Source organism: Morone saxatilis, unplaced genomic scaffold (assembly GCF_004916995.1).
Source record: "Morone saxatilis isolate NCDOM2014 unplaced genomic scaffold, NCSU_SB_2.0 Contig16, whole genome shotgun sequence".
Taxonomy (NCBI): domain Eukaryota; kingdom Metazoa; phylum Chordata; class Actinopteri; family Moronidae; genus Morone; species Morone saxatilis.
Genome location: NW_023339718.1, coordinates 2279324 through 2288720, shown reverse-complemented (window position 1 = coordinate 2288720; position 9397 = coordinate 2279324). Strand labels below are relative to the sequence as shown.

General features: G+C 43.9%; 1 protein-coding gene across 3 annotated transcripts in view; it reads left to right on the top strand.

The window, feature by feature from the left end:
* Positions 1 to 9397, top strand: part of LOC118325524 (tetratricopeptide repeat protein 28-like) — a 163439-nt gene that overhangs the window by 84912 nt on the left and 69130 nt on the right. The window lies entirely within an intron of this gene.

Sequence of the window (9397 nt, the reverse complement as noted above, 5' to 3'; positions counted from 1 at the left end):
TGTGTGTGTGTGTGTGTAAGTTATGGCAGGGTCTCAAACAAGGGCTAGTGGCTCAGTAAATGATGGCGGTGGAGTTGGCTACATCGACTGGGGTCATCACTCCCCGGCTAGCCTGATAGGTAATTCATACACCTTTGCTATATAGTGGGGGTCAGTGCCTTTTCACCATTTATCACGCCACATCTACTCCTGAAACCCCCAACCCTTGGTTTGTGCTCAGACAAACTGTTGCATTAACACAGAGAGGAGAGACGTGCAGTGTGGGGAGATACAAAGCCTTCAGTATTTAGCTTTAGCCAGAGAATCATTCCTCTTATTAGTCAAACTGTGTCCTCTAGGTATTGCACCACAGAGCTGAGTGCAGACCGGCGGATCCGGACAATGTGCTAATTTGAATTTGCAGGTTTGCTGATGTTCATTTGCAAAGTGGTGTTGCAGACCTGCACCTTGCTCGGGGTAATCATTAGCATGAGAGGAGAATTTAGTATTCTGCTCAGCTGAGGCACTGACATAGAGGCGTCCCTGGCTTCTGTTTCTATTAGTGTCCAGGCCCGCGGCTGCACAGCCAACACTTCAATGAGCGCTTTCTCAATGCATGGCCATTTCTCTGCTGCAGCTGCTGCCCTTCTAACTCTCTAGCTTAGGGATAGAAATATGACACTAGAGAACACCCATGGTATTCTCACGCCCTACCCCTCTGTCTTTTCTTCTCTACTCCACTCATGATTTCATATCCAATTTTCCCATCGCCCAGTGACGCCCATTCCCCTAAGACCTCCAGCTACTGCGGGATCACTGGACTCCCCTGTGTGTGTGTGTGTGTGTGTGTGTGTGTGTGTGTGTACTCTTATTGATCATGGTTGTGGCTCTGTGGCTGTGGGCTCCTGCTGCTGTTATCACTGCAGTGTGGAGGGTAGGGAGGAGGGAGTGTGGTTCACAGCACTGAGAGCTTCAAGGCAGTGTATGTGTGTGTATGTGATCTAATGGGATTTAGAGTATGCACAGTGTGTATTCACTTTGAGCTTTCTATCTCAGCTTTTATATTTGCAACAAGCACAACAATTTAAACAGTTATAGTTACTATAACTATAGCCTGTTTGGTTTGACAGCTAGATAACTGTCTAGTAGGGTAAAAGGTAACAAGAAAATATAGGAGGCATTAACAGTGGCTATACACAAGGTCTCTAGAATCACTTTAATCACCAGAAGAGCTAGGGTGTCTAATGTGATAATAACAAGAACACTTTTAGATTTCTCTTTCAATTAAAAACTGTTTTTATGAGCAATTAAAACATGATGGATGCAAAATTGGTTTTAATGACATTGCTGAAATGCTCCAGTTTTCTTTTCAGAGAGAGAATTGATTTAGAAAGAGGGAGAGAATGGTCGAAACACAGTGAATGTTGTTTATTTCATATTACTGGGGAGTAAGTTACCCTCCACCATTTCACTTAGAGTAAAGTGAAGGTGAAAGAAGGAGAATCCTTTCTTATTTTCCCCCTTTTCTACCTCCTTTATCCACAGTTCCCCTTCACTGTAGTTCTCTGCTCAGTGGGTGTGGATAGGACTCTTATGATGGATTGCACTACTGGTCCTCTTGTGTGCATGCATGTGAATAAATGGGTGCAGTGTGCGCATGTTCCTCGCTTCCTTCCCACTTTCTTCAATCTGCATGTTTTTTCCATCCCTTTTCCCCAAAGTTCTCCTTGCCACCCTTCTCCATCCTTTTTCTCTCACTTCAGCCGTTTTGGACGTATTGGCAGAAACGAATACCGTGACACGCGTATGTACTTGTATTCACATATGGCTACACACACAGGCACGCCAACACACTCAGCAGAACCGCGTAGCACTCAAGGCACCGTTCCTCCGTGGCCACAGTGATTAATTACTTTTAACAAAGCAAACAGGGTCTTGCTTGTCCGGATCAATCTTTTTCCCGTCTTGGTGCGAGGCGCTGTCACCAGTAATTGCCAAACTCTGTGTTGTATGAAATGAGTGCCACTTTCACCTCTCCCTGGTCCTAAGCTAACCATAGCCTCAATTTTCTACGCTTGTGTGCCTGCCTTCCTGGCTCCCATGGCTCCACTGTCCCCTTTTTCCTCCTTTTTTTTTCTCTTCCTCTGTATCTCCACCTTTTTTCCTTGTAATGCAACCCCCCCCCCCCTTCCTCCTCTGGAGCTTTAGTGCTTTTGAGTATAGCTGTGAGATGGGTAGTCATGTCATTTCATTTTAACTCTATGGATTTTAGTAGCTGCCATATGCTTTTAGAAGAGCACTTACAAAAATCAAGCATCATGCCTCTTGCCATCCATGCATACTAATTGGCATCGCTCTGCCAAGCTGATCAAACACCATTAATCTATTTGTAGTATATATTTGTTTCTAAATGAGAAAATTAATACATTCTGCCACAACAGCCAGCTGGGTGCGGTGAGCCCCATTGATTGTTGGCACCCACAGTATGACTCATAGCTCTGAGCAAGTGTTTTTATTTGGCTTGCTGTGTGTGTGTGTGCGTGTGTTTTCTGGCGGTGGATCACTTTTATGTCAAGACCAGTTGCCAGAGGAGTTTCAATTAACATATTTACTTTTTTTTTATGTATAAAGTGTCCACAGGTGGTGAGGAAACCTGTCCACTTCATCGTATTACCGGACAGGCCACTGAGTCACGCAGCATGCATAGAGATAGATATCAAAGCCGGGGAAATGCAGCTAACGTGATTAGCAGGCGGACACAATTAATGATGTATGGTGATGGCCAAAGAACACTGAGGGAACTTGCTGTTTAATGAGCTAACACAGACAGTGCAGATGTGTTACAGGACCACTCAGTGATATCAGAGGCAGACACCTCCTTACAGTAGAACTCTGCCAATTAGCCCTATTATGGGAGTTGACTGTCAGGATTTTAGTCTAAAATAGTGAGTACTTGTTGCTAAAATGTGCTTTAGCAGCATTATGCTTGTTAAAATGCAGTTACTTTCCTCTGTGGGTGTGACATCTCCCGTGAAAATGGTACTGCTGTTCAGCTCAACTACATCTGGGATTGACCAATAATTCTCAATAGGCAAGAAGGCCTGAAAACCACTCTCCTCATTAATAATAAAAAATCCACACTGGTCCAACCGTAATCTTACTTTTTTTTCAGATTCTGATATTGCAATGTGCTGGAGCATGTCATATATATGATAAGTAGAAGAGCCTGTCCGCGCAGGACTCATCACACACTTAAATTGGTGCAGCATGGAGTTCATATTGCAGTGTGGCCGAGGGGGAATTAGCGAGTCTATATATAAACCCCTGCCGCATGTGTTGTGAATTAAAGTGCATTTATCTGGTAATCGCTTGGGAGATCTCCGTGTGCACAAGCATGGCAAAGCAGTGGTGCTGCAGCCACAACAGCCCAGTATACGGATGCTGCTGCTGCACTGGGAGATGGGAAGGAGAAACAGGTCATACACAATAAAGAGCTCTGATAGCTTGAATGGCAGTAGACATGTACAGTACACTAGGATGGAATAACAAGAGGTATCTCCTTCATGTGCTAACCTTTATCTCTCTCTCACCCTCTTCCTTTGTCTTCCCACCTCCTCCTGGTTTTAAGAATATGTCCAATCCTTTGGGCTACATCACCGTTGTCTTTCTTTGCCCTGCTCTCTTCTTTCTCCACTCCTCTCAGCCTCTCAGCGCCTTATCTGTGATTCAGCTTGCCTTTACTCAATCATGTATGACTCCTTACTAGCAGAATCAAAAGCAGTGGGGCTCATGCCATGCTTTTCATTAGAGCTCTCCATAAAGGCTGACTGGGAGTCTTTTGAAGTGTTGCAGGGTTAGCTCTGGAGAAGCCACACTGTCAGGCAGCCTGGGCTGCTGACTCTTGTTTGATGAAGCAACTTCCCACTAAGGCCAGAGTAACCTAATGAACCCAATACAAGTGCTGACACTGACAAGGAGCTGTGCCTACTGTGTGACAGTCTAAAGAGGGTAATGACTCGGTGGACTTCGTCTCTCTTTGGGATTTTCAAGCAATGATAACCAAGCCCATAAAACACCTCAGGCTCAGAGATGCCTGTTTTTCTTGGCAGACAATTTTTCACACCTCCGAAAATGCCAGTTTGAACAGCTTGTGAATAGGATGTTGCATTTTGTACTACATCAGCCTTTGTCTCGCACTAGAAATTCGAAAGTTGAGATGGCAGCAACGTTTTAGGTTGTGAAGCTCGGAGTGTCATGCTTTGAAGAGGTGTTGAGAGAGGGTCAGCTGGACATGACTGCCCATCCTAATGCCTAATGGAGATGCCTGGTTTCCCATGTTGAGAACATGTGTGTCTCTCAGCTAGTGTTTACTAAGAGGAGGGTATTTTTCAGCTATGCTTGAGTTCCCTGTCAAAGCCAATTAACGGAGTACAAATGAAGATGGAGGATGTGGTGCCTCGGGCCAGGAGAGTACAGCAGCAGGGCCAAGTAGCCTCTTCTGTCGACACTGTGGGGCTAAACACATCAGGGACACATATGGTCAGAGCTGCTTATTCAATTGGCATTGGCTTTGAATAATCAGTACCTAAAATTTGTATTACAAAAAGTGAGTTTTAGTTCTATTGTTGCACTTAGAATTAAATAAGATAGATGTTTTAAGGATTGGTAAGAAGCTTAGTTGTGACAATCAACAAAGATTCAGAGGAAATTGCTGCTCCTTGCTTGACAACCCGTTTTGGTTGCAAAAATATACTCTATAAGATGTAGGCCTTGTAGGTATTTTGTAATAAAGCCTTTTATGGCCACCTCTAGTCTAGTCGGGGTGGAAAGCACTTCTACAGCCTAGAGTTTGCTCTCTTTTTCAGGTTCACCATCTGGCCTTGATTGATTAAAGCTCCTTTAAGTAATTAATGCCTACTTTAATTGAGAGTCAGCCCCTGTGGCTGTGGGGTTCGTGCGCAATGCTTAGGCAGAGCAGAGCCAAGGATCTAGTCGAGAGGGGCACGGAAATCTGTTTAGCAACCTGACCCTCTCAGCCTCACATCTCAAGGCTCTTAAGATGCTAATAAGAATGCAAGTATGCTAGCTGCATCCATGTGACAAATCGGGCTATAAATCATAGCGGAAGAGTGTGACATGGTTTTTCTAACTTTGGAATTAACGTGCTTGGAATGAGCTGCAGGCATATTGCCATTTTATCTGCTGGTTTATCACTTTCCATTGGTCCGTTTCCTTTGTGAAAACCGTCAGTTATGGTGGACGTGCACGTAGCGGAAAGAAAATTGAATTCCCTCTGCCAAACAGTGTATTGTGACAGCATGTCACTGCACGACCCCACAGCCTGCCACTATTGTGCTGTTTCATCTGTTTGTGATAAATGAGCAATATCAGTTTTTCCCTTCTGTTTCTCTTTGACTGTCACAATGGATGTCTAACACATGACACCTCCACGATCATAAGCCATGACCTTTTTTATTGAAGGTGCTCTTTGTCTTTTGGTAATTGTTTTTAGAAAACGTTAAACCATCCCCCAGCCAGATAATGCGAATACAGAGTGAATAGTGAATACAGAGAGCTCAGCATTGATTCCACATACCTGACTATGACCTTTTCCAATCTGAAGTCCTGCGCTGGCTGCCAGTTTGATGTGAGCTAGCTAATCGATTTCTTGCAGCCGTGAGTGAGTACTACAATGTCTCTCACACTGAAGCCTCTACCAGGCAACCTGAATTTTACCTGGGTCTTATTGTTGCCACTTGCTGAATAATGAAACATTTACCCTTTAATTGCCGGCTCCACAAAGAATGATCAGTTTAATTTGCTCTCATTAAAGCCATCTAATCTAATGGGCTAATTAAGGGCTTTGGATGGAACAGCAATCACCAGAGTCTACAACGCCCTTAGGGAGGAATACATCAATGGATCATAAATATTTTACTGCGTCTACCTACATGCAGATTGTAAGGTGCCTCAATTTGACTTGCATAAGTGCTTAACATGCACCTTTGATGTGGCTTATGTTGTTAACATAAAATTACTGTAGCCTTGACCAGGATTGTTCTACAACAGCACACCAAGTCAGCATATAGGACAAAATAAAAAGCAAAAATTTTTCATCGATTAGCCGGATTAATGCAGAAATCTTTCACTCAGTGTGAGGAAAAATGAGTCTGTCAGGGTTTTTTCTCACTGACACAACACATGCATACAGATAAACACACACTTGATCGATGTAGGTCAGGGGTGGCTGCTGGTTTAGGGTTTGGTCTTATTAAATTTGGGAGATGGTAATAGACAGGCAGCTGTGTCATGATTCTATCCCAGTGACCCCAGGGCCAGGGGTCTATGTTTGGCCCGAGGCGACAGGTGTAATGCCCCCCACTGCCACCTCTATGAAGACCGACCTTAGACCTTTTAAGTCCGGTGGGGAAAGAGATCTGTACCTGCAGCGAGATGCAGAAAGATGGGTAGAAACTCACAGACTTGGCTTCAGAAATAGATTTAATTAAGTGCAGCCTCCATTGTGCTGTACTGTGGCTTTTAGCTTGTCAAGTTGAAGGGCAGAAGGCCCAAAGCAGCAATCATTCCATTTCACTTTTTTTAGCTGTTCTCCCAGCTAATTTGTCATGGCCGACAGTTATCCCAGGATATTAAATTAAGCAGTTGACATTTTGTGTACCCTGCGAATCGACTGTGTCACCTTGAAAATGTAGTGGCAGAGATTTGCAAGGGATGGTGGAGGCACATGTCTGAAACCCTGGTCGACACATGACACTTCTAGGTCACATTGGAAACCAGGCAACAACACCTTTAGTTAAAGAGCCAAGAAACAGAGGGAAGAAAGGCAGCAATCCCTTTGTTCCTGTCACACCATTAGTATTAGTCTGTTCCCAGCGTCCTGGCCTGTGTGGAAAGCTGATTTCAAGCAATACGTATTTGTTGGAGACAGATGGGTGGTTTTCTTGAGGAGTTATTGATGTATTTTTCTTCTGTTTGTATTTATGTGTGCGTGCAGTGTATTTGTAGCCTGCTGTCCCTATTTGAAGGTCTGATTTGGGTTCTATTATTTGGCCGGCGGGGGTTCTGTTCAGAGTTGTCGCATTGGCACCACCTGCCTTGTGGGTGATCAGAAACCATCTGCAGCAGGCGTATCCTAAACACACCACAGCAGCGAAGGGTGTGGCTCTGTCTAAACGGAGCTTACACGGCTTCTATTGATTTTCACATTTGAGAGCATCTCTATTATTGCTGATCACCGATCAGGGCACAGCAAGCCGCACAAGGCCTTGGGCTACTGGAGCACAGCTGGAGAAGTTGGCTCAATGACTGCCTACATTGTGGGTGAGGAGTTATGCTGTATGTTTAGAGAGAGACATCATTGTGGTTACTCTCTGTATGTGTGGCAGAATACAGCTTCAGCTGTCTGCAAATTACCTGACTACACTGCGAGTTTCCAGCTCCAGTGCCCTTGATACACAGCATTTACAAATTACCTTGGCAATTTGATCTCTTGCTGAAAATGAGTCAGGTTAGGATAAACAAACAGATTTGACAGTCTTAAGTAAGCCTTTTGTCTTGAATGTGTTCCATGCATCTCATAGTACAACCTTGGGAAATGAACTGAGATGTAGCATTCATATATATAGGCAATTGGAAATATGCAACAACCTATTAACCGAAGGTTTTCCATAAGGAACATTGTACAATTGTATCACGCAGAATGCTGAGTGTTACCTTTGCCATATCCCAAATCATACTCCGTTCTCATATCCGTTTGGCACAGCAACTCAAAATATATTCTTCCTTTGAGCCTGTTAGGCCCAGATCCTGAACAGGGATAGACAAGCGCAAACACAGACATGCTCCCAGGGGAGGATGACACCCCTGGGGTTACAGTGTACTGAAGAGGAGCCTAAGGGGGGGGGGGGCAAGGACATATGCTGAGGCATTAATCTGCTAATAGAAAAAGAGCCTCCAACAGCTGGTCTTGCGCCAAACTCCCAATCTTAATCGTGTCAACTTTCTGTTCAGCTGCTCTGACTGTGGGCCTTATTGTGAACAACAGAGCTGTCACTGAAAGAAAATTGTCCATGTTTCATTGTAAGTGTCTCATTAGAGAGAAAAAGAGCGTATGCAGCCGTGGTGTGCACGAGCTTGTTTGTGCATATGTGTGCAAAGAATGTTGGTTCCCCACAGCGTGTAGCACAGTGTACCAAAGTGAACTTTTTTTTTGCATCATTTCCCTTTTCCTCCTAAGCATAAAAACATGAATATTTAAAACTACATCAAACAAGCATTCATGAAATATTAAAATGTTCGAGAAACAAGAAAAGCTTTTATCCTCTCTCTTATTCATATGTGTTTTCCAGCCTCCCTCTCTCTTTTTCTCTTTTACACACACACACACACACACACACACGTACAGACACACATGCGCATTAGCACTCCCAGAATTTACCCACGGGTAAGAACGACAAACCTTCACACTCGATCCACTCTTCTGTGGTATCAGCACATTGCTGCATTAAATAGAGGAGGCAAAGATGCAGGAAGGTTCAATAATTTACCCTGGATTGAATTTCAGGCAAAACTTGTTATTAGAAGTCCTGGTTTGTGCATGTCATGTAGTACAAGATGCTTAACAGATGCATCACATTTCAGGAGGGCCTGTGTTGTGTGAGAACTTTGCTTTCGGAGGAGTCCTTCTCCAATATGCATCCTGTTTAGGGAGATGGATTTTGGCTGAAAGATTAAGCACTGACTTGCAGCATTCTGTTTTAGATGTAATGCTGTATGTTGACAGGGCAAAGTTAATCTGTGGAGCCCTCTTATTTCCTGTAATGCTCTCTCTTTCTCACCCCCTCCTCCTCTACTCGACCTCTCTCTATCTCTCTCAATTGCTCTCTCTGTCTGGCTAAGAGCTAGAGGCTGTGCTAATCACTGTAGCAGCAGCTCTAAGCAGATGCTGCTGTGTTTTTAGAAAAGATCCTGTTAAGCGTGAATTAAAAAAATGTTGTGTAGGGGTAAAATCTTGCTCTCCCCTCTCTTGTGATCCTTCATGCCAATAGCACAGCTAACCTGTTGGTGTTTTCCACAGCTCTGTCCTCCATCGGGTGCTACGCTAGTATTGAGCTACTGTAATGTAAATTCAAGCGAACCTTCTGTTTTATGAGCTGCACTCGTTGAATTGACTTGTTGGATTATGCAAAGGCTGAGGTTATATCATGTGTGTATGTCTTTGTGCAGCTACATGATGTATTTTGAAGGCAGCGGGAGATTAATGGAATAAAAAAAAAATCCTATAAGTCTGTACGGCACATTGATTCTGTCATTTTTGCCGTGGCTCTTTCGTTTATGCATTTATTCTCGAGCTTATGTTTGCAATATTTTAATGCACTCTCTACACAGTCCAGTCTTT